The sequence below is a fragment of the Hemicordylus capensis genome, chromosome 1 (assembly GCF_027244095.1).
Source record: "Hemicordylus capensis ecotype Gifberg chromosome 1, rHemCap1.1.pri, whole genome shotgun sequence".
In the NCBI taxonomy this organism is placed as follows: Eukaryota; Metazoa; Chordata; class Lepidosauria; order Squamata; family Cordylidae; genus Hemicordylus; species Hemicordylus capensis.
In genome coordinates this window covers 119,652,877-119,676,612 of record NC_069657.1, presented here as the reverse complement: position 1 = coordinate 119,676,612, position 23,736 = coordinate 119,652,877, and the positions used below count along the sequence as shown (strand labels likewise).

Sequence of the window (23,736 nt, the reverse complement as noted above, 5' to 3'; positions counted from 1 at the left end):
TTAGCCTTAGGCAAGATGTTTTTCATGTCTAAATTAGGCAAGTTTATTGAAAAGTATGTGTCTAGAAATATACTCATGTATAATTCCATGTGAAGTTGACGTTTTATACGCTTTCTTTCTCTCTCTTATCATCAAGGCTCTTTAGAATAGTCAACTATTAAGTTATCTATTTCTCTTATGATTAATTAGATTTGTGCCAGTGACTCTCTAAGGTTTGGATGTTTTCCAGTTATTCAGCATTCATTGTCCTTGGACTCTCAGTCCTGAAATATACAGCAAGCAAATAAGGTGATACCTGCATAATATTTTATTTATATTTTAAGTCAAACCACTCACTTCTGCCACCACCATATGAACCCAACAAAAAACATTGGCTAACATCCAGATTAAATTACTCAAGAGCAGCCCCATTTAAATTAATGGGAGACATTAGTCATGACTAACTTGTCCCATTAATTTCAGTGGGACTGCTCATGAGAAATTTAGTCTGGATTTCAGCCACTGTCTGCCGTAAATCATGGTTTTATTAGAAGTCTTTACAAATACACAGTGACATTACATTATATTTGTATTTTGCCCTTTTGGAGCAAGCTCAGGGCAGCAAATATGGGGTTATCTTTGTTATGCTTGCACCAAATCTATGAGGTAGGCTAAACTGAAAGACAAGGTAGATTGTGTGCTAACCATGCCTGAGTTGTTATTGGAGCAGCTGACAAATCCTCTTCTATGTCAAATCTTCTTCTATGCTTAGTTCAAATTTCTGTCCAACCATGGAAGTCACTGTGGTTGACCTTGTGAGACCAGTGAGTTTCACGGATGAGTGAGAATTTGAATCTTGGTCTCTATAGTCCAAGTCCAGCACTTTTAAAATTACATCACACTTGCTTTCAAATAATAGTAATAGTAATACTTTCTGTTCAAGGTCTTCTGTACAGAACATCTCATTTCCATCTGAGACAGCATGGGACTAAGCACAGAAAAAGATCTGACTGGGCTGTCAAAATGCTCAGATAACAAGCCAGACTTACTTAGTATATAATCTACAGTTATTAGCTTCTTAAGACAGTGCTGTGATAATACTGGTAGAGAAAACTTCTCAGTATTATAATGTTGTTGTTTTTTAATCTTAACCTAACAGGTGTACAGGAAAAACTAAGGAAGGATGTGTAATGACTACACAGCTATGTAGTCATAATTTGGTGAACATCATTTCTGTGCATGATGACAGGGGCCTCACTGACATATTTCTACCTAGATTTTGTAACTGAAACTGATTTAGGCTAATCCAGGAGTTCTCAAACTTGGGTCACAAGATGTTGATGAACTACAACTCCCATCATCCCCAGCCACAACAATCAGTTTGAAAACCCCTGGACTAATCCAAGAAACAACCAGAAGTTACTCATGTAAGGTAAACAAGCTACTATGCTCAGCCTGTATGCCATAAGCCACGATAGGGCAGTAAACATGGACCTATGAAATGTGTCTTCTTAGGAGAGGTTGTGGCAGTGAATAGCTACTGACAAGGCAAGATGTTAGTATGAAATAAAATGGGGGGGGGTGGGGTGTGAATGTGTTGTTGGGTGTAAATGGCCCTCATTTCTTCCTAGAATCGCATCTGAGCAACAGAATAGATTCTGGCCAAGGAGATATGGGATCTTATGAATCAGTAACAGATGGAACAGGAGTTCAGCTTCATGTGATATGGTTGATGGAAGTTCAGAATTCACACCATGGAACTGGATCAAGGACTTCACAAATCCTAGGGCTCAGCAGTCCGGGAAGTGTGAAGCCCTGGAAATGCCCAGACCCCGGTGGGACAGAAGGGAAGAGACAGAAGCGGGTTCCCACCTGCTTCTTTCTGGAGTCAGGGTGTGTCACCCATTTAGGGCGAGGGCTAGGACTGTGGAGTCTGAACCCTGCCTTGATAGGCCCGCACTGTCGTGGGGGGGTGGAGTGTTTCCCTCCTATTGTCTGCTGCTCAAGTCAATCAAATAACTGAACAATAAAGTTGTGGCCCTTTTATACCCAACACTTGGTGTCTGTGTCTTCTTGGGCTAGAGTCTGGTGACAAAAAAGCTCTCATTTCCCCCCCCCCCTTGACAGTGTTAGAATATATTTGCAACTTGCTCTCAAGCAGCCAAAATGCATGATTGGTTTTCACAGCACAGGCTATACATACCTTATCAACAGTGCTTGCAGTGGCTGGTAGAATCCCCCTGCCGCCCAACACTTTGAGAATATCTCACACTGCTTGAAAGAAGAATGTCCCTGCAGGGAGGGAAAGCCAGGCACAGGGCACAGGCCATGGGAAGCTGGAGTGAGAAATGTAGCACATGGGAGCAAATCAGGAACCTTTAGAGTTAAAAGTAATGCTTTGGCTTGTATGCAATGCACAGGTGTGGAATGTTTTTGGGGCTCAGCATTTAAGACAATGAATTGCCAGAAGTGAGGTGGGGGGTGCACCCAGCAGCTGTTTGCTAGCAAATGAAAGAAAGCTTTGTTTTGAAATTTTGATACTGGTGCCTGGTTAAAATTACCTAACCAAGAAAACAAGCGACAGGGAGAATCCCTGACTGTAACAGCAGCCATAGTAGAGGAACTTAAGCTAGACCTCACCAACCACAGGCCCAATTCACAGGGGGCCTGCGGCAGCCAGAGTGATCTCTGGGACAACATGAAGGGACCATATAACACCAGTTTTGAAAGAACTGCACTGGCTGCTGATATGTTTCCCGGTGAAATACAAAGTGTTGGTTATTACCAATAAAGCCCTTAACTGCTTGGGTTCAGGCTATTTAAGAGAGTGCCTCTTTTGTCATGAACCCTCCTGCCTTTTTCGATCTTCTGGAGAGATCCGGTTACGGTTGCCACCAGCTCGTCTGGTGGTGACTCAAGACCGAGCTTTCTCTGTGGCTGCCCCAGGGCTTTGGAATATGCTCCCTGCTGAAATAAGAGCATCTCCTTCTCTGTTTGTTTTCAGTAAGTCCCTCAAGACTTTCCTGTTCTCTCAAGCTTTTAATTAGAATTTTAACAATTAATTTGTTTTAGGTTGTTTTTATCATGTTTTATGTATTTAACCTGTGATTTTAATGTTGGGATTTGTACACCACCTAGAGATTTACATATCAGGTGGTATAAAAATATGATAGATAGATAGATAGATAGATAGATAGACAGATACAACATCAGCATATTTTGAATGCAGTGCAGGCCAATGAGCAGAACCATCCAGCCTTAAAAATGGAGCAGATAATGCAAGACTTTAGGCATGTTTTTCAGGGTGAAGGATGCTTGACAGGAAAGCTGAAAAGGGTAGATCCCAGTGTAGAACCAGTGAGGACCCCAAAGCAGAGGGTTCCTATATCGCTGGCAGAATCACTGAAGAAGGAACTTGCCAGCGTACAGGCAAGAGGCATAATTGCCCAGTAGACACCAAAACAGTGTGGATCAGCGGCCTGGTCATTGTAGAAAAAACCTCCAGAAAACTGCATATTTATATTGACCCTAAACCCCTAAACAGAGCGCTAAAGTGCAGACATTACCCTCTACCAACCATGGATGATGTGGTACAGGGTCTATCCTGAGCGAAAGTGTTCTCAGTATTTGATGCAAAAAAATGGATGATGGCATATATATCTGGACACAGATTCAAGTTATCTGACCACTTTTGCAACTCCTTTTGGCAGATATTGTTGGCTCCGTATGCCAATGGGCGTACATTGCAGTGTTCCAGTGCAGGCTGTACTGGGAGCTAGAGAATATCCCATGTGCGTGCCAGTGTCATGCAATGGCAGCAGGGGAAGAGCACCACTGGCATGCATAGATAGCTGGGAGGAGTGCCGCCAATTCAGGAAGTGGCAGCAGGAGGCAGAGCAGCAGGTATGCACCTGCTGTCCTCCATTTTAAAGGGGCTGAGGATGTCTTCCGAACTGCATGTCGAATCGCAATTCATGCACATCCCTAAAGGATTCCACTCCACTATCTGAATCTCCAGCTGGAGTCAATCCAGATTATCCTGCCCAAGTGAGCAAGAGCATGACTGGATCATCTCTGACTCCTTCAGATGCCACAGATCCCAGCTATCACCAGGAAGGAATGATCACTCCTCTAGCTGAACAGATCAAGACTTCAGTAAGCCGAAGTTTTAGGTGGTGGTTCAGAGATAACACCACCTAAAAGACTATGAGGCTATTCACAGGCGCAGTGAAAACTGGGCTAAGGGAGCCCAGTCCGGTTCCCACCACACTTGTGAACCAGCAGGAGTGGCATGGCTCCCGCCAGCAAACCCGCTTAATTCCCCCCACCCTTAAACAAGGTTAGTGGAGCGAGCGTTCTGCTAACCCCATTGTTTTGATTGTGTGCCGCCGTGGAGACCCCCAACCAGAAGGCTACAACAAGCCTCCCACACTAGTGTGGGGCATTGTGGGACTTCCGGGGGCCAGGAGGCCCCCGATCTCTGCTGCTCCAACCAGCTCCATGATGGAGCCTGTGATCATATGTGCATCCGATCCGGCCGCCCAGAGCAATCTGCCTGTTCATCTGCGGAGAGAGCAGGTCAAGTCCTTTGTGTCTAAACAACAGGGGCAAATGGTCTTGTGAAATTCTATTGTCAATTTTTCTTCCTTCCTTCTTTCTTTCTTGATTTTTTAAAAAAGGGTTTCTTACAGTATGGAGTAGAAGGCACTCAGACGGATATTGAAGCTTCTCTAATAAAATACAATAATTATATACTGCTGCTTGATCCTTTTATGAATGCAAACCCCACTTGAAACATCCCCCAACATTATCCCATAAACAGAGATGTTTTGGAAACTTTAAAAGTGTTAGTTAAACATATTTTCCCTCTGATAAGGCTTTGTCATTTATGAAAGCCTTTTTTAAAAATGCAACAGTAAATAAAGAGAAATTAGATTCTTAAAGATCCTAAGCACACTTACTTGGAATAAAGTTTCACTAAAAATAATAGCATTTCTTTCCACATATGTTTCGCTTCAAGGTACCAGATATGCAAATACATTGGCCAGGATCCAAAGGGACATGTGTGCACCTGATATCCCCCCACTATTTTAGAAGGATCCCCCCACCACTTGAGCTCCTAACAGCTCCTTAAATTCCTCCAGTGGGGGGAGGGGGAAGGAATGCATGCAAAGTTCTCAAAGGGGAAAGTGCCACCACCATTGCCAATCCTCATACTTACCCAGAATCTCCCATGGCCCTGCCACTCCCATATTTCCACCGTCATATTTCAATTTATCTTTGCCTGTAGCCTTCAGTTCTCCACCACTCCACCACTCTCAGCCATCCAAAGGTGTCTTACTTCATCAAACAACTCCACCCTTCTCCCTTGCTGCTCCTTATGCCTGGCACTCTCTCTCTCAGAACATCTAGTTCAGGGGTTCCCAACCTGTAGTGCTCCAGTTATTGCTGAACTACAACTCCCATTATCCCCAACTCCAATTTACTGTGGCTGGAGATAATGGGAGTTGTAGTTCAACAACTAGAGTACCAAAGGTTAGGAACCCCTGATCTAGATCAGTGTTTCTCAATGTTTTTGGAGTAATGGACTGGTACATTATTCATGTGCAGGTTCCTGGACCAGCAGTTAGTAAGGGGGTTGCTCCCCTCACCCTCACCTCCAACCCCGCACCCCAGCACCACCACCCCAAAAAAACTGATTTCAGGTAGCCCTCTGGAGCTCATTTCCAGGCAGTCCTTGCTGCTGGATAATGTTCATTTCGAAGAAGTAAAATGAACACTATCCAGCAGCGGGGTCTGCCTGGAAATGAGCTCTGGAGAGCTCCCAGTGGTCCCTGACAGCCCAAAATTATATTTTTGTGGGGTAGCTTTTATTAGTGATGCCTCACGGACCGGTACCCAATGCCTCATGGACTGGCATCAGTCCATGGACTGGTGGTTGAGAAACACTGATCTAGATGATGCTCCTCTCTTTCTACAAATCCCTCTTCAAAATCCAGGAGAGGAGAGCTGGTCTTGTGGTAGCAAGCATGACTTGTCCCCTTAAGCTAAGCAGGGTCTGCCCTGGTTGCATACAAAAGGGAGACTAGAAGTGTTTGCACTGTAAGATATCCCCCTTAGGGGATGGAGCCACTCTGGGAAGAGTATCTACCCAAGTTCCCTCCCTGACATCTCTAAGTTAGGGCTGAGAGAGATTCCTGCCTGCAACCTTGGAGAAGCTGCTGCCAGTCTGTGTAGACAATACTGAGCTAGATGGACCTATGGTCTGACTCAGTATAGGGCAGCTTCCTATGTTCCTATCTACCTTTTCCATGAAGCCTTTGAGGAAACCACTTGGTATGGAAAACCCATACTAAAATTAAATCCAAATATGTGTATCTGAATGCTGCTGCTTCTCCACTTATTCTCATTACCACCTTCTTTCCCTCCATCTACTATTGCTTCCCCTATGTTACATTTCAGATTATAAACTCCTAGAGGTGGGGACCTGTTTTCCCCTCTCTCAAGTGCCACCCTCACTGATGGCACCAAATAAATGAATAATATCCTTCCACATTTCCCTGTGGAATAATTGTTGTGCCTTCTAACCTAACTGATTCAAGTTGTAAGTTTACTGAGGCAAGAGTGTGTCTTCTTTTCTTACATTACTCTCCACACTGATGGTGCTATATCAGGGTCAAAAGAGGTGTTGATCGAAGTACATTATGATACTGTACTTTTTCAATTCAGTGAATAGCTGTTGGGATTGCGTTGTGTGGGGTCAGTTTAAACTCTCTGCCCCTGCCATGATCTCCATCTGGCTCTCTAGCTGCTATTTGCCTTGGGAAACCTGGATTTAAATACTTTGGTAATACCTGGGTTTTGGGGTTGTTTTTTTAAAGTCACAGTGCTTTCTATTCCAATCAGCAGTAAATGTGGGTCAAAATATGCTTCTCTTGGTAAAGAGCTTCAAAGCGTTGGCGACCCCACCATGAAGGTCCATCTCACAGATCTTATATCCAACAGTGGAGCTTAATCCATAAACTAGTAAAACTGAAGTATCTGGCTTTAAGATTGTTTAGCCTTGGTAGGACATGCCATGAGTATCCCACATTAAAAAATTAAATATTTTAAGCTCTTTGGTTGGACAGATTTGTGCCACATGTGATTTGACACCTCTATTGTTCAGGTGGTTGCCCAGGGTAAGACTGGTTAGAACCTTTATCAGCACTACTTCTAATATTTTTTCCCCTTATGCCAGTATAGGGAGAAAGTAGCTTGTGTACAGGCTGCATGTGATTATACTTCAGGAGCACATAGAGAGGCAAGTCTCATGATCAGGGAGCTTGTGGGGAGAGTGAGCTTAGCCCACTCTCCCTGCAGACGAGCAGGCAAGAAGCCCTGGGTGGCCAGATCGGCCACCCACATAAGAACATAAGAACAGCCCTGCTGGATCAGGCCCAAGGCCCATCTAGTCCAGCATCCTGTTTCGCACAGTGGCCCACCAGATGCCGCTGGAAACCACAGACAGTAGTTGAGGGTATGCCCTCTCTCCTGCCATTACTCCCCTGCAACTGGTACTCAGAGGCATCCTGCCTTTGAGGCTGGAGGTGGCCCACAGCCCTCTGACTAGTAGCCATTGATAGACCTCTCCTCCATGAAGTCATCCAAACCCCTCTTAAAGCCATCCAGGTTGTTGGCTGTCACCACATCCTGTGGCAGAGAGTTCCACAAGTGGAGTATGCGTTGTGAGAAAAAGTACTTCCATTTGTTGGTCCTAGACCTCCTGGCAATCAATTTCATGGAGTGACCCCTGGTTCTAGTGTTGTGTGAGACGGAAAAGAATTTCTCTCTCTCTCCACTTTCTCCACCCCATGCATGATTTTATAGACCACACGACTGCCGGCACCATTACAGGACCAGCAGGGGCCGTGCAGCCCCCAGAAGTTCCAGGATGCGCTGCACCAGCGCATGGGGCATCCTGGAGAGAGCGGTCTCCTTGTGTGTTGCTGCAACACGAAGCCACGCCGCAGCAACACACAACAAAAAAACCTGTGTTAGCGGAGCGCTCGCTCTGCTAACCTGGGCTAAGGGGAGGGGGAATTAGCGGGGTTTGCTGCCAGGAGCTGCTTGGCTCCCGTTGCAGCACACTACCGCCAAAAAGCAGGCTAGGCTCCCTTAGCCCGCTTTTTGGCGGTTGTGAGAATCACCTCAGAGTGTTATAAACCCTTGAAGGAGTTTATGTACCAGCTATGCATGCTACAGACTATGTTTGTTTTAATAAAAGGGTGTGGTTATGAAACTGCAAGGGCTGTGAACAACAGATCTCACAAATTTGGGTGCCTGGGTGGGTGAAGACAAGGGACAGAGTCCAATACCATAGGACAGTGATAGCAGATCAAATGGCAGTTATTTTCTGTCTGTTTCTGTGGAGGGTGCTGGCAGGTATTGTCTAAGTCTGCAATTAGAGTTCTTGAAGGAGATAAAAGAGCAGCAGAAGGAAGTCTAAAAGCAATCTCTACAACTGCTGCTTGCTAGGGTATACACACACCTAAAACCCCATGGGAAGAGACAGATAAAGGTGAATGAGTTACAGTGGAAAACTGGATTAAGTGCCCCCTTGCTTCTGCTTCTCTGTTCAAAAGCTCCCCTTTCTGATTTTGCTTTTCATTACAAGAAATACTGTAGCTGTTCAGGTTTGAAAACGTGTTTGTGTGTAACATACTGGAGCTATTCCACGATTGGGCAGGCGGGCGGGTGGGCGGGGGAAAGGCTGCAGAGTCCTTACCTCCCCCACCCCACCCCCCGACGAATGAATGATTCCTGCTGTGAGCGCTGACCGCCCTCCCACACGACCTGATCTCCGGATTTGGGGACAAATTTGGGGATTTGGGGCCTCTGGGTATCCCACAATGCACCAAGCACAGTGCATTGGGGGATTTCCCCAGGAGACAGGCTCTCGAAGCTCCCGTCTCTGTGACTGCACATGTTGCAAGCGACCCACGTGGTCAGACGATCCCAGAGCCTGGGTTAAAGGAGCGTTCACTCTCTTAACCCTGACTTAAGCTTGGCGAAAAAGCTGGGCTAGGCAGGGCTGCCCTGCTGCAATCAGGCCTGATTCCAGCAGTTCTCACACGCATCCTAACCAATGCTGGGCTTCCCTAGCCTGGGTTCGGCTGTGTGTGAAAACAGCCTCACTGTTTGGCTCTTAGTGTGCATGCATGGACCATAGAGTTCAATCATACACACCAAAATGACGACACTGACTTTTACTAAAATATGTTGGCTTTACTAAAAAAAAAAAGAAAAAAAGCTAGCACTTTTTTACCTTTTACAAAGACATAAAAGTGTCAATTGTCCCAGAACCTTAAAATAAAAAACAGAAAAAGGCAAAGTGTGTGTGTGTGTGTGTGTTTTCTTGGTTGGCATAGGACATAAATTACCATGCATATGCACTGTCATAATTATTATGGGAAACAGAAAAGTAACCACAAAACATATTGGGTGGTATCCTAAGCTGCGGTTCTTCAAACAAAAGGCATCTTATTTGCATAAGGGGGAAAGAGTGATTTTTGCCTAGCCTCCTTCCTTCTGCAGCCCCTACAGCCCCTCAAATCTGCTTCTTGGGTTGAGGGATCCTTTGAAATAGGATGACCTGTGCCATGGGGTAGCGCGACTGCATCAGCCAAATTCACCCCACTGCCCACTTGCTGGCAAATAGAAAGTGTCAGGAAAGTTCCTGGCAGATAGAAAGGCAAATGGAAGTACCTTCCGTTCACAGAACAACAACTTAGGACACAATCCTATTTATTTATTTATTTATTTATTTATTTATTTATTTCATGAATATATCCAAGAACAGGCCTTCAAACCTTGCTGTGACTCTTAGCATCCCTGCTCCAAACACACACAGAAACCCCTTTACCCCAATGTTTGTAACCTAAAATGGTGCCCCTGACTCTGTCACGTGCCACAATTGAACTAGTGCTTATTTTGCCAAAAGGACATATGGTAACTTTGGAAGCCAATGCATGCTTCTACACTTTTTGTGAAACAGACATGCCCAATTTCTAACCAAAATGCGATCATGTGGGAAACAACCCTAAGAGGCGTCTATTTAAATGCAAATATTCAAAATATGTAAACAACATCTGAGTAACCCAATGCATTTGGATAACTGAAAGCTCAGGTGATTGTGACCTTCAGGCCTCTTAGATCGTACAGGAAGCCTTTCTAACAGAATGTGGAAGAAGCAAAAGGGTAACTGTTAAGAGCACAGATTCTGCAAATCATAGGTGCAGGCAACTGCTGCATTAAACAGATTTGCTTTCCCTGTTTGCTCACCCACCTAAATATTGATAACATATTTCTTTTTGTCCACAACAGATGTGCTTGCATCTTGCTGTCTGAATTCTTTAAACCCATGGGACACCATTGACCTTCAGTTACCCTGGGCTGGTTAATCAAGCTTCACTTGCAATATTTGGTAATTTTAGACCTGTACGTTGTAGAGATCCAAACACATCCCCCCCCCCACCGACCCCTCCGCGGGTACTGTCTTCCGAACCTTAATGATATTGTTGACATTCTAAATGCATTTGTTTTTGGAATGGCTACTCAGACTTAATCAGCATAACATGAAGCACGCCAGAAAAATAACCTCTCTGCATGTTTACAGCAGTGAATCACAACTGACAGACAGCAGTTCTGACTAGAAATGGGAAGTGCTTATGCCAACCTCCTTGCAAACTACTCCTAGACTATGTTATTTATTCAGGAAAAAAATACTTTTCATGTTTGCTTACCTGTTCTCTCTCTGGAAAGCAGCCACTTAAAGAAAGGTGCACAAATAAGTATCTCTTGGCTGAGGAAATGGGTTGTTACTAAGCAGAAGAGCATGCACAGCGTAATCCCTGGAAACAGCTTTGACTGTACAGCGTCAGGAGTGCTGATGAGAGAAAAGGACTAGATCTTCCCGTTGTGCATCTGGGGCTTCATCCCTATGTAAAAGCCCCTTCAGAAACAAGTACTGTATCAGCAATGTCAGAGTTATTAAATGCACCTTATTTTCCTCATTTCTAGGCCTCCTGCACCTTTTCTTGACTGTTTTTCCTGATCACTGGAATAAACAACAATCTCATGGTGAGACAGGAATTAGAGAAGCCACTCTCTTTTCAGCCAATTCTTCTTTAAAAAACAAACTCTTTAAGTCACCAATAGATAGTTGGAAGGGCTGACTATAGACGTGTCTAGGCATCAACCTGTATAGAAGAAATCACCAACAGTACTTCACTCACAGGTATCCTTTCCAGCTCCTATCTAGCAAATGTTTTTCAGACCTCAATGCCATTGAACACCAAAGAGATCTATTTCTTCCAGGAACCTGTACTTTACCTGTTCTTTAAAATATATCATTATTATACCTCTGCTGGTGGAGGAAAAAGAATTCAGCACTGCCCTGGGGATTCACTGTTTGCACGTATGAAGAATGATGCAATCAGTGCATCTAAAAAGCAATCCTACATGGAATTAGACAACTCAAACAACAGTGTCTGAAGATCAATAGCCTTGGGCATCCTATTTGTATGCGACGGAAAGGCAGAGTATAAACATTTCAAATAAATAAATAAATAAATAAATAAAGGATCAAATTCAGTTCATTAAAATTCTACCCAGGTTAAGATTATTCTGGAAAGTACTACTATCCCTCCATATCATTTATATTTTTGACTGAAAGAGGCAAGGATGCACTTCCAAACAGGATCCACGTCCTAAAGGTTTACTGGCCCTTGTTTATTTTTGGCTTGATTCCATAGCCTTCTACATATGACAGCACAATGAGTTGTGATAGAGATTATCAAAATGTCACAGAGATTCTGGCTGAGCTAACAAGAATGTGGCTAACAAGAATGTGGCCAATGTGGCTGGGGATAATGGGAGCTGTAGTCCACAAATATCTGGGGACCCATATTTGAGAATCCTCCCGTAAACCATTTCCCTAAGTGCTGCTAAATTTGGTTTTGTGTTTCCAATTTCTGTAAACTGGATAAAAAAAGCTGCAAACCACTTAGGGCAGTGGTTTTTAAATGGTAGCCTACCATGGACCGGGTCTCACGATCAGTGTGACCCGGTTTTAACCTGTGAGCGGGAAGAGTGGGCTAAGCCCGCTCTCCCCACTCACGAGCGGGCAGGGAGCCCTGGGCAGCCGGATCGGCCGCCCACACGATGGTTGGCTCCGAGACGGAGCCAGTGAGGGGAGCAAGGGCCGCGTGGGCCCCACAAGCCCCAGTATGCCCTGCGCGAGCGCGCAGGGCATACTGGGGAGACCCCCGAGCCGGGAGTCTACTCATGAGTAGGCGTGGCGCGAAGCCGCGCCGCAGCTACTCACGATGGTAAAAGCAGGTTTGCTGGAGTGCTCGCTCCGCAAACCTGCTTTTTACCAGGGGGTCTCGAGCAGGTTTGCCGCTCAGGAACCACCGGGCTCAGCTGCGAGCCCGGTGGTTCTTACGGTCACCAAAAATCGAGCTAGCCTCTGCTAGCCCGATTTTTGCTGATCGTGAGAAGCACCCCCATGTGTTTTTAGGGAATCTTCAAGAAAGTGACAAAAATAAAGGGGAAAACGTTGAACCCTTTCCCCAGTATATGTTGAACCCTTTCCCGTTTTCTGGAACTGTCTCTGGTAAATCTGTACTTGGTCCCTATTTTTGCCTCAGTGGCTAGAGTTTTCATTTTTCAAGGCTCAGTTCCCTCTCCAGAATCTCTAGAAATTACATCTCCACATGGGTGGATAGATGTATCGTATCTCTAGAGCACCTGCCTGTCAAAGTATGCACTAGGACACTATGCAGGGCACAACATATAGGGGTGGGATCCAGTCTTCAGCAATGTGTAATAGTTGCGGGGGGGGGGGGCTTGGGCAGTGATCCTTGGTATGAGAATTGGTCACTATACATGTATCCCCATTTTCATCTGAGAAATGTTGGTGGGTATGGATTTGGCTCATTTGTTTTGAAAATCTGGAATAATCTTGGCCGCATCTTCTTTGATAATCTGGATTACGTTTTGGCAATATTGGCTCATCTGCTTTGGTAATGTGGTAATCTCTGCATGCATTTTATTACCTTTTTTCCATTTCTGGCATGCTTGTAGTCAGAACCATATGCCGCACCTCCCAGGTTGCTTTGCCACATCACCTACAGAGTCCACAAGCATGTCCCCACTTTCATTGGTGAAATTTTGGTGGGTGAGAGGTTCCATGTCAATTTGGCCCAGAATAGTAGCGTTTCTGATGGACAGAGATCTCAGCCACACAGAAATCTAGTAATTTTGTTTGTTTGTTTATTGAACTTCTACACCAATTCTCAGGTAAAAACCTTCCAGAGCAGCTAACAAAATAAAAAACACAAATCAACAAAAATACATAAAACAATAAGAAACAGAATAAAACAGGAGCTGCAGAGATCCATATGAAACATAAGCCCTATTTAAAACATTATGTTGTACTTGTATTCAAATGTCTGTGTACATGTACATGTTCTTGTGCGAATGACTGCATTTGCATTCATTTTAAAAGTGTACCTGGCTGGGTACAGGCATCTCAAATGCATGTTGCAGAAAAAATGTGTTCTGCTGTACCTGCATTCAACAAAATTTGTGAATAACTACCTGCATACAGATCTGTACCTGTGTACAGCATACACAGATTGTATGAGGGCCAATTCACACAAATACCAACTCCAAAACTCAAAGAGGGTGGGGACATCTTCCCTGGTGAGCACATCTTCCCTGATGTCAGGGTGTCTTTCAATTGCTCTCAGTCTGCGTCCCCCACCCGCTTAGCGTGTTTGGACTGATGTTCAGGCAAACTGTTCCTGAATGCTGAATGTAATATGTGAATAGGGCTTTAGTCTCTCTCCTTTACATTACCTTCCAGCTTTCTCCAAAGAATCTTGGGAGTTTAATAAGGAGAAAAATTTCTTTCTCTTTGGTCCCCTTCACAAAGCTACAGTTCAAAGGTTCCCTGGAGACAAAAGAACAGTTGAAAACTGCAATCCTGTGCGCTCTTACCTGGGAGGAAGTCCTACAGAACATAGCGGGGCTTACTTCTGGGGAAACATGGGACTGGGCTTTAAGTCTGCACTGCATATTTGGCTGAATTGATTCAGATAAGAATAGAAATTAAAGAAATTGAAGCAACAAAGCATAGTGTGGGAGAGTAGTCCCTCAAGTACCCAAAACATACCATAAATAGTTTAATGTGTCAAAATAAATCAAACCCTGAATTCAAGGATTAATTTATGTGGTGGGGGGGTTAACCCCAGGACCTATATGAGAAACAGAATACCTAGGAAACAGCTTGTGTTTTTAAAGTACTCTTGGAAAATTATCCTCAATATAAGGATATGATATTAATATCTCCAAACACTCTCCTAGCTTCTTAAATATTCACTGGCATAACTGGGTTAAAATTACCAATAGTTTACCTATGTTTCTATTTTGCCTTAATGTCAATTTCCTCTCACTATTTTCATTATTTAATGAGGAAACAGAACTATTCTGCCATTAAAAAAGGAATCAAAAAAGGAAATAAGTAATTAAAGGCTATGCACACATAGAAGAAACTGATATTAGGGCAATTTACAGTGGCCATTCAAGAGGCAAATCAAAGGCTATTCAGCACTAATCCCTCAATCACACTGAATAGGGAAGCAGCTGAACCTGCAAAGAGGAGGTGTTCAGTGTTACAGGAGTCCTGAAAAGGCTTAATAGTGCTTTGTTCACATGAGAAAGGCTGGTGCTGCTGTTCTGCCCTTCTTTTTGGAACATCCCTGGTCCCAAAGGAAACTGAAGGAGCCTGGGTAAACTAAAGGAGAACAATGATTTAGTGATGACATCATGTAGATGTCCTGTACGACAGTGGGTGAACAAAGCGTGGAAATTGCTAGCTAAACGTCTAGTCTGGTAAAGGTAAAGTTGTGCCATCGAGTTGGAGTCGACTCCTGGCGACCACAGAGCCATGTGGTTGTCTTTGGTAGAATACAGGAGGAGTTTACCATTGCTGTCTCCCATGCAGTATGAGATGATGCCTTTCAGCATATTCCTATATCGCTGCTGCCCGATATAGGTGTTTCACAAGCGGGGATTCGAACCAGCAACCTCTTGCTCCCCAGGCAAGATACTTCCCCGATGCGCCATTAGGACTTAGGAGGCACTCTTAAAGTCATAACACAGAAAACAAAATGAATGGATTTACCGAAACATATTGTTCCAGGATAAGAGCCAGTGTAGTATATTGTTGAGCTTTGACGAGCGAGACCTGCGTTCCAGTCCCTGCTCAGCCTTGAGGCTGAAGTGAGTAATCTGAACCACCAGTCTTCTAGCTAAGCTATTGGTGATGTCAACAGTTTCTGGGAAAGTATTACATCATTAAATGCCAAACATTTACAAAAGTTGTTCTTTGGATGCATACTCAACTCTTTTAAAAGTACTCAACAGGAATTCAGCCTGGGCTTGAGAATGAATATATTCAGCCCAATATGTTTCTATCCACTGCCCAGATATTCCAGCTCTTGCCCTAGCCCTCCTTCCTCTGAACAAACGTTAGGATAATGACTCTCAAAGAGCATTAGCCAATTGCGCAGAACTCTTGGTATTATTCACATTTTCTCTAAGGCCCAATTAAGGAATATAAGGAGCATTTTCAAAGACAAAATGCTGTATTGTATGCCTTCATTTTTACCTAACCAAGCCCAGTTGCTCTGTTTGCCTTTTGAGTGAGAAGAATAAATTTACAAAAAAATGTTCCGAAGAAATTCCAACTCAGTCACCGCTTACACTTATGCAAACTGCTTGCAATATTTTATCTACAATATGAGTTCTTATTGGCACAATTAACAAAAGTTTTGCTATCACCCATACCTCAGGGTGAATGTTTAATTAAAGCTAAGGGGTATTCATTTTCAGACAGCAGCACAGGTAATACATTGCATCACTTGCCTTGGGAGAGATTTCAACAAAACAATTTTACCTGCAACCCCTGTAATCTAGCATCTGTAATATGAAGCTCGCCAAAATAGCATATATAATTATAATTCTGGTTTTTAAAAAAATCTACAATGGTGACAGCTTCCATCATCTTTAATATGATCTCCATTGTGATGAACTAGACTCCTATTGGCCATGATGACTGGCCAGCTTAGCATTCTAGCTTCCATTTTTAAAAGTCCCAAACTCCATTTCCAGGAGTCAGAAAAATTGTTTTATGAGTAATCTGTGCCAGTCATTTATTGATTGATTGATTTGATTTGTATACCGCCCTTCCAAAATGGCTCAGGTCGGTCTTAAAATAACTAGTGCCTGTCACACCATTTTTTCTAACCAGGCTTTTCCAAAAAATAAGTCTTTACATATTGTCTGCCTGTCTGCCCTCGTGTTTCTCTATGTCAGTCCTAATGTTTGTTAGTAGACAGGAACTAGTTGCAATCTCAAGCATTAGCACAAGCAATTAAAAAACCTCTTAGTAGCTGAAACCTTCTTGACTGGCTTTTCACATGTTATGCCTCTTGCCATCTTGTACAGTATTTTTGATCTACATCACCAGAGGCGGATACACTTTGGAAAAACTGGAAGAGTTTATATTCTAAAAAAGAGGCAAGCCTGAGTTGCTCACACTTTTGTTGCCTTTCTACCAGATGTGTACATGAAGCACACATATTCTGGCTGGAGCTGCTCCAGTTTGTGGGAAACAAGTAAACATGTGGCTGGCAGTGTGGACATTTCGAAATGGCCTGAAAAGGACTCTTCGAAATAAAGTAACTAAGTCTTGTCCCTTTACACTATCCTGGACAAAGACAGTTAGCTTAAAAAACAGGTTTGGAAAAATCTTTTCTAATGCCAAATGATTCTGATTCTCTATTTAGACCTATTTTGTCTCTTGTGTGAATCTTGCTCGGGATTTAAACTTCTGGGGCCTACTTACATGCAATTACACTGCATTTTATTGATAAATTGACCAAAAAAAATTAAAATTGTTGTAATATTTTAACTTTTTCTGTTATTTGTATTGTTTTATTGTAACCAGCAACCTCTTGCTCCCTGTTTTATTGTAAACCACCCAAAGACACAAGTTTTGGGTGGTATAAAAATATGTTAAATAAATAAATAAATAAATAAATAAATAAATAAATAGTTGGGCACATTCACAAAATTACAGCAATGTCTTGTGACTAAGACAACCATCAATTTGCCCCATTTTATGGTCCCAAGACAAGAATCAGTTATGTTTTAGAACTAAAGTAAAGCAAAGTTGTACTGTGGAGTCTGTGTCAATTCCTGGCAATCACAGAGCCTTGTGGTTTTCTTTGGTAGAATACAGGAGGGGTTTACCATTGCCATCTCCCATGCAGTGTGAGATGATACCTTTCAGCACCTTCCTATATCACTGCTGCCCAATATAGGTGTTTTTGGGAAACATACCAGCAGGGATTTGAACCAGCAACCTCTTGTTCCCTAGGCAAATTACTTCCCCACTGCACCATTAGGTGGCTACAGACCACAATATATCATCTGGGGAAGGGGCCATGGCTCAGCTGCAGTAACAGAGGCTACACTTAACATGCAGAAGGCCTCATGTTCTGCACCCACAACCACCCCGAGACCTTGGTGAGCCACTGCCAGTCAGATACTGGACTAGTCATGGGCTCCCAGAATTAGGTACCCAGATCTCTGACCATTGTGACTGGGGATTATGGGAGTTATAGTCCAACAACATCTGGTCTGGCAACCTAAGGCTGGGAACCCCTGGGCTAGATGAACCAGTAGTTGACTTGTGTGTTCTGCACTCCCTTCTACTTTCAAAAAGCTGTATGCTTCCAAATGATGATTTGAATGGAACAAGATATGAGAGGGAAATATTAACAGATCAAACCTGTGGTCTGAGGAAAGAAAGGGAGGCACCAAATGTAAGACTGTGAGAGGAGTCAGCTAGAGCTGGGGGAGGCCCCACATTCTTTTGACTCACATCCTATGTCAGTTGGAAGACTACTCTGTGAAGAGCAGACACATCTTGGGGAGGTGAGCAAGCTTTTCTAAGCATCTAGCCCTTCCCCCCCTTCAAACTAACTAACAGGAGGAGGGGAGATATTCAGGGGCTGGTTTCTCTTCAAGGGATAAGTCCTAGTCTCTGTGTGTGTGTTTGTAATTGCAAGGGTTAGAATTTGAAAGGTTTAGCTAACTCTGGTGTTTGTTGTTTGTCCCTGCAAGGGTTAGAATCTGCAAGGATTAGCTAACTCCAGTGTTTGTTGTTTGTTCCTACAAGGGTTAGAATTTGCAAGGGTTAGCTAACTCCAGTGTTTGTTGATTGTCCCTGCCTGGAGGGAGCAGAGTCAGCTAGGGCTGGGGGAGGCCCCACATTCCTTTGACTGACATCTTGTGTCAGTTGGACGACTACTCTCTACATAAGAGGTTTAGGGCTGAGAGCATAGTGAACAGAGCATAGTGAACAGGGATAGCAAACAGGACATAGGAGTTTTGCAGGAGTTTAGCAGGAAGTGTGCAGGGGAGCCTGGAGCAAGCCCCAGTGATCACAAGGAGACTGGTGGAGAAGAGAACGTAAGTACAAATCCCTTCCTCATATTCTTGGGAAAGAGTGCTTGGACATTAAATACCTGACCATTACAGCTGAGACCTATCATTCTAATAAGCTATCTCTAAATACTGTAAACAGCCAACAAAAACAGTTTGAAGATAGAAGGCCAGCAGGGGAGGGGGCACTTCCCAGTGTATTGCACAGAATGCCACATGCATGACTATTTGCCCCATGGGCAGAAGTCATGGGTGTGTGCTCGGTGCCAGAAGCTCTTGGCTCTGAGGGAGTAAGTCCGTTCCCTTGAGACCAAGGTGGAAGATCTGGAGAAGCTCAGAGAGACAGAGAGGCATGTGGACAAGACCTTCAGGGACGTGATAGAAACATCCCACTCCAGGGCTGATAGCTCCTCTGCTGTCAGGGAGAATGAGGGTCTCGGGCAAGGAGGACTGAGGAAGAGGGAAATGCTCCTTTAGAAGGGACCCCTTCCATGGATGATGAGCCCATATCCTCTCGCACAGAGGATATTCCTCTGGGGGGGTGGGGGCCTCCTTGTAGTGGGTGATCCGGTCATTAGAGATATAGAGAGATGGGTTTGTGACCCGCGTGTTGACCGCACGGTGACTTGCCTGCCTGGTGCGAAGGTTGCAGACATCACGCAGCATCTAGATAGGCTCTTAGGCAGTGCTGGGGAGGAGACAGCTGTCGTGGTGCATGTCGGTACCAACAATGTGGGGAAATGTAGTCGGGAGGTCCTAGAAGCCAAATTTAGGCTGTTAGGTAGCATATTGAAGTCCAGGACCCACAAGGTAGCATTCTCAGAAATGCTACCTGTTCCACGCACAGGTACAGTGAAACAGGCAGAGCTGAGGGGTTTCAAAGCGTGAATGAGACATTGGTGCCGGGAGGAGGGGTTTAGATTTGTAAAGCACTGGGATACATTTTGTGGTAAGCAAGGCCTGTACAAAAGGAATGGGCTGCACTTGAACCAAGATGGAACCAGACTGCTGGCGCTTAAAATCAAAAAGGTTGCAGAGCAGCTTTTAAAATGATGCCTGGGGAACAGCCGATGGCAGCTGGGCAGTATCCCGTTTGGCAAAAGCCGTCCTTTAAAGTGCGAGGGTGCAAAGGATTCAGAGCAGTACTGCATAAAGAGCAGACGGGAGACTGTGCCAGCTGGTCAAAGAGTCCAAAGAAAGATAGCATACATCAGGTGAGAGATTCAGAGTATAGGTGCTTATATGCCAATGCCAGAAGCCTCCGAGCCAAAATGGGTGAGCTGGAGTGCTTGGTGGCTAATGCAGAAATAGATATAGTGGGCATAACAGAAACATGATGGAACAGTGAGAACCAGTGGGACACTATTATCCCTGGATATAAACTCTATAGAAAGGACAGGGAGGGGCACCATGGAGGTGAAGTAGCACTGTGTGTTAAAGAAGGCATAGAATCTAACAAGCTAGAAAACCTGGGTGGACTGGAGTCCTCCACAGAAATCCTGTGAGTGACAATACAAGGCCTGAAAGGGAACGTGCTACTGGGGACGTGCTATCGCCCTCCTGATCAAAATGCTGACAGTGACTGGGAGTTGCAGCAGGAAATCAGGGAGGTGTCAAGGAGAGGCAGGGCTGTAATCATGGGTGACTTCAATTACCCACACATAGACTGGGTAAGTTCAATCAGATCATGACAAAGAGGTCAAATTTCTAGATATGCTAAACGACTGTGCCCTAGTACAGTTGGTCTTGGAACTGACCAGAGAGGAGGCAACCTTGGACTTAATTCTGAGTGGCACCCAGGACCTGGTGCATGATGTCAGTGTCATCTACCCTTTAGGGAACAGTGACCATAGTGCCATCAAATTCAGCATACATGTGGGGAGAGTATCACCAAGGAAGTCTAAACAGACATTTTGAATTTCCGAAGAGGAAACTTCTCCAAAATGAGGAGTATGGTGAAAAGAAAGCTGAGGGGGGAAATCAGAAGAGTCACTTTGCTCCAGAGTGCATGGAGTTTACTCAAAACCACAATACTAGAAGCCCAGTTAGATTGTATACCCAAAAAGAGGAAAGGTACCACTAAGTCCAGGAAGATGCCAGCATGGCTAATGGGTACTGTCAAGAAAGCCATAAAAGGGAAGAAGACTTCCTTCCAAAATTGGAAGGCCTGTCCAAATGAAGAGAACAGAAAAGAACACAAACTCTGGCAAAAGAAATGCAAGGTGACCATAAGGGAGGCAAAAAGAGAGTTTGAGTAACATTTAGCTAAAAGCATCAAGGGGAATAACAAAAACTTCTTTAAATACATCAGAAGCAGGAAACCTGCCATGGAGGCTGTTGGACCATTAGACAATGAGGGAGTGAAAGGGATTATTAAGGAGGTTATGGAGGTTGCAGAGAAGCTAAATGAGTTTTTTGCATCCGTCTTCACGGCAGAGGATACTGAGCATAGTCCTGTTCCTGAACCAGGCTTTTCAGGGATGGCGGCTAAAGAACTGAGCCAGATAGACGTGACGAGAGATCATGTTCTAAACTGTCTGGAAAAACTGAAAGCTAACAAATCACCAGGGCTGGATGGCATCCATCCAAGAGTCCTCAAAGAACTCAAATGTGAAATTGCCAACCTCCTTGCTAAAATATATAACTTATCCCTGCAGTCAGGTTCTGTACCAGAGGACTGGAGAATAGCAAATGTAACACCGATTTTTAAGAAGGGATCCAGTGGTGATCCGGGAAATTATAGGCCGGTTAGCTTAACATCTGTTCCAGGCAAATTGATGGAAAGCATCCTCAAGGATAAAATTGTAAAGCACATAGAAGAACAGGCCCTGCTGGGAGAGAACCAGCATGGCTTCTGCAAAGGTAAATCTTGCCTGACCAACCTTTTGGAGTTCTTTGAGAGTGTCAACAAGTGTGTGGATCAAGGTGATCCAGTTGACATAGTATACCTGGACTTCCAAAAAGCTTTTGACAAAGTTCCTCATCAACAACTCCTGAGAAAACTTAGCAGTCACGGGATAAGGGGACAAGTACATGTGTGGATTGCTAACTGGTTGAAAGACAGGAAACAGAGGGTAGGTATAAATGGAGAGTTTTCACAAAGGAGGGGAGTAAGAAGTGGGGTCCCCCAGGGATCTGTACTGGGACCAGTGCTTTTTAATCTATATATATATATTTCTCCTGGGTGTGCCAGGGAAAATGCGTCCCAGCAGCCGAGCTGATTGGCTGGGCTGCGGAGGTGCCTGATTGGCTGGCACACCCAGGAGGAGGAGAATTGGCCGGCTGAGAGCCAGGACCACTGGCGGGCCCAGCCTGGTGATGGGTGGTGGCTGTAGGCCCTGTCTGGCCACGGCGAAGTAGTGGCGGGCCCAGTCGAGGGCTGTGGTGGTGAGGAGGCCGGGCGGCAGGCCCTGATACCGGGGCAGAAGGTGGGGGTGGGGGGAGAGGTGGCTGGCCTGTGGCCGGCCACAAAGATTGGCAAGTGGCAGCAGTGGGCACGACAGGCCATGGAGGTGGCTCTTGGCCAGGCGGCGCCGGGATTGCCTGCCAAGGCCAGGAGGAGCCCGTGGGAGACTGGGGTGGGAGGGAACGTAGAACTTTTAAAAATGCAGGGGGAGGGGGAGGGGAGAGCAAGAGGGAGTGGGGCAGGGGGGAAGGGGGAGGGCAAGAGGGAGGAGGAGGGGACGGCAAGAGGGAGTGGGGCAATTGGGAGGGGGAGGGCAAGAGGGAGTGGGGCAGGGGGGAGAGGAGGGCAAGAGGGAGTGGGGCATGGGGGAGGAGGAGGGCAAGAGGGAGTGGGGCAGGGGGAGGGGAGGGCAAGAGGGAGTGGGGCAGGGGAGGGGAGGGGAGGGCAAGAGGGAGTGGGGCAGGGGGAGGGCAAGAGGGAGTGGGACAGGGGAGGGCAAGAGGGAGAGGGGAGGAGAGGGGAGGGCAAGGGACAGGGGGAGGGGGAGGGCAAGAGGGAGTGGGGCAGGGGGAGGGAAGAAGAGAGGATAAGGGGGAGGGGAGGGCAGGAGAGAGCAGCAGGGGGAGGGGAGGGCAGGAGAGACTGGGGTAGGAGGGTGAGAGGGAGGGGATGGTGAGAGAGGGGGTGGGAGAGGGAGGGAGGGCAAGAGAGAGTGTGGCGGAAGAGAGGGGGAGGGAGGTCAAGAGAGAGTGGGGTGGGAGGGAGGGGAAGAGAGGCATAAGTGTGGGGCAGGAGGGAGGGAGGGAGAGTGGGGCAGGAGGGAGAAGGGAACAGCCAGCCCCAAAGAGCGCACAGATGCTCTGTGCGGGTTGGCTAGTTTATTCATAAATGATCTAGAAGCAGGGATAAGCAGCGAGGTGGCCAAATTTGCAGATGATACCAAACTCGTTCGGGTAATGAAATCCATAACCGATTGTGAAGAGCTCCAAAAGGATCTCTCCAAACTGGGTGAGTGGGCGACAAAGTGGCAAATGCGGTTCAGTGTTGGCAAGTGTAAAGTGATGCACATTGGGACAAAAAACCCCAACTTCAAGTATCTGGTGATGGGATCAGAGCTGTTGGTGACTGACCAGGAGAGGGATCTTGGGGTTGTGGTGGACAGCTCATTGAAAGTGTCGACTCAATGTGCGGCAGCTGTAAAAAAGGCCAATTCCATGCTTGGGAGTATTAGGAAGGGGACTGAAAATAAAACTGCTAATATTATAATGCCCTTATACAAAACTATGGTGCGGCCACACCTGGAGTACTGCATACAGTTCTGGTCACCACATCTAAAGGAGGACATTGTAGAACTGGAAAAGGTGCAAAAGAGGGCAACCAAGATGATCAGGGGCCTAGAGCACTTTTCTTATGAGGCTAGGCTACAACACCTGGGGCTATTTAGTTTAGAAAAAAGACGACTGCGGGGTGACATGAGAGAGGTCTATAAAATCATGCATGGTGTGGAGAAAGTGGAGAGAGAGAAATTTTTCTCCCTCTCACACAACACTAGAACCAGGGGTCATCCCATGAAATTGATTGCCAGGAAATCTAGGACCAGCAAACGGAAGTACTTTTTCACACAACGCATAATCCACTTGTGGAATTCTCTGCCACAAGATGTGGTGACAGCCAACAAACTGGATGGCTTTAAGAGGGGTTTGGATAACTTCATGGAGGAGAGGTCTATCATCGGCTACTAGTCGGAGGGCTGTAGGCCACCTCCAGCCTCGGGGTGCCTCTGGGTACCA

General features: G+C 45.3%; 1 protein-coding gene across 5 annotated transcripts in view; it reads right to left on the bottom strand.

The window, feature by feature from the left end:
• Positions 1 to 23,736, bottom strand: part of TRIM66 (tripartite motif containing 66) — a 105,237-nt gene that overhangs the window by 72,715 nt on the left and 8,786 nt on the right. For 2 of the 5 annotated variants that reach the window (XM_053285319.1, XM_053285322.1), the window contains exon 1: positions 10,764 to 10,944. The exons of 1 other annotated variant lie outside the window; for it this stretch is intronic. The gene's annotated coding sequence lies outside the window, so the exon portion shown is untranslated. Of the gene's footprint in view, positions 1 to 10,763; positions 10,945 to 23,736 lie in introns of those variants that run through there. 2 more of the 5 variants (XM_053285321.1, XM_053285323.1) reach the window with 1 other exon arrangement.